This window comes from Nanorana parkeri, unplaced genomic scaffold, assembly GCF_000935625.1.
Source record: "Nanorana parkeri isolate BGI_ZX_2015 unplaced genomic scaffold, ASM93562v1 scaffold669, whole genome shotgun sequence".
Taxonomy (NCBI): domain Eukaryota; kingdom Metazoa; phylum Chordata; class Amphibia; order Anura; family Dicroglossidae; genus Nanorana; species Nanorana parkeri.
The window spans coordinates 560,974-562,768 of NW_017306937.1; the positions used below are offsets into that span (position 1 = coordinate 560,974).

A 1,795-nucleotide genomic window follows, 5' to 3' on the forward strand; every position below is an offset into this window, starting at 1 on the left:
AATGAGAAACCTAGAAGTCCCGTCTGCTCCCGCAGAGTAGATCTCAGAGGAGTACAATGGTGAAGTCACAGCACTTGTAGTCCATTGGTTACTTCCTCCGCCGCCATACCAGAAAGTCCGTACCTCGGTAGAGACAGGGGCTGGAGGAACAGTCTGCAGGAGCCAGAGCATTGCACCCGCCATCCACAGATCACAGCTGTAATGCCTTACTGGCTACAATGCAAACAATAAATGCACATTTTTTTCTTTTTGCATTTTGAGTGCAATTATTGTATTGTAAATGGGCCCCTTAGTGAAATAAAAGGATACAATAAAAAGTTTTCATTGAACAATCGGGATTACACATCCTAGTGACATTTATGTGTCCCAACGAATGAGAATGAATCTGTAATGGGGATGTTAGTAAATATAAAACTACTAGGGGGAGGGGGTCATAAAAGCTGGAGCAGTAGTCCACGGCATCCAATCAGCTCCTCTGTTTCATTTCCAAATCTCAAAGTGAAGAGAAAAGCTGAATGGTTGCTATGGGTAACTGCTCCAGAACGAATCCCCCTCCCAATATGCCTGATCATAAATAAGCTCAGAGCAGAACTGACAAGGACCCAAAATAAGTGCACGATTCAGGAAAATATTCCCATGGCTCAGTTACCTAAAAACTAGAAGCAGAATAATGAAATGTAACAGCTCTGGAGGAGGCCAGCCAGCAGGAGACCCCCGGCTGATAACGTCATTGTACACCACCTGCATGCAGGACACAACCTCCTAATGGGAAGACCCGGGTCAGCACCCCGGAGGTGGAAGGGAGCGTTCATCTCGCTTAAGTCTTCCACCCCATTACTCCATACTGGAGCAGCTCTCACCTGCAGCCCTCAGCTCCCAGAACCGGAACCGGAAATTGCGAGCCAAAACGAGCAGAGGGCGAGGCTGGGTTATCAGCAGTCACACAGACACCAGTGACTTGGCTAAAATGCAATGCGCACTATGCTCAGCAGATGGCAGCAGACAGACGACTGCAATGAACCGGCAACATGGAGATACAACGGCAGGTGGCAGCAGAGAGACAATGGCGTCATACGGAGGACATACATAACCGCGATTAACACTATGGCCAGCAGGTGACGACAGAGAGATAATGGCGGCACAAGGAGCCCTAAAGAAATACATAACTGCGATATACACTCTGGCCAGCAGGTGGCGGCGTCATACGGAGCACTGAGGAATTACATAACTGCGATATACACTATGGCCAGCTGGGGGCACTAGACTGACAGCAGTTTTATGCAATGTACAGGCAGCAATACAGCTATGACTGCAATATACACTATAGCCAGAAGATGGCACTAGAGAGTAACAGTAATACTGATGGGAGCGCGGAGATTACTGCAATACACACTATAACCGGCAGATGGCAGCAGAAATCCAGCACACCACATTGATGTATGGTGAGAAGAATTTCCTCCCTAGTCTATGGCAATGGACACAAAACTCTTAACACAGACATAAATGAGAAGGATCAAAGTCTGCTGCACTCACCAAGGAAAGTATTGGATGTCCTCATTGGAACAAATGTGTACAATATTTGCCACATGAGCTGACAACAGTATACCAGTACCAGTATAACAGTAACATTGATAGGAAGCTCTGTATAATGCTGTTAGTGCCAGTAAAGAAACATTGGAGGGAAATAATAAAAAGTGTCTGAGATAAACTTTTGTTTTACCTGAAGAGCAGCCGATCAGCTTTTGCATTTTTATTTGCTAAGCTGTGTGGGGGAAAAAATTAAAGATTGAAGTTG

At 45.9% G+C, this 1,795-nt stretch overlaps 1 protein-coding gene across 1 annotated transcript in view; it reads right to left on the minus strand.

The window, feature by feature from the left end:
* Nucleotides 1-977, minus strand: part of ASB6 (ankyrin repeat and SOCS box containing 6) — a 13,447-nt gene extending 12,470 nt beyond the window's left edge. Inside the window, exon 1 of the mRNA XM_018563515.1 lies at nt 861-977. The gene's annotated coding sequence lies outside the window, so the exon portion shown is untranslated. The remainder of the gene's footprint in view (nt 1-860) is intronic.
* Between the last annotated feature and the right edge of the window lie 818 nt (nt 978-1,795).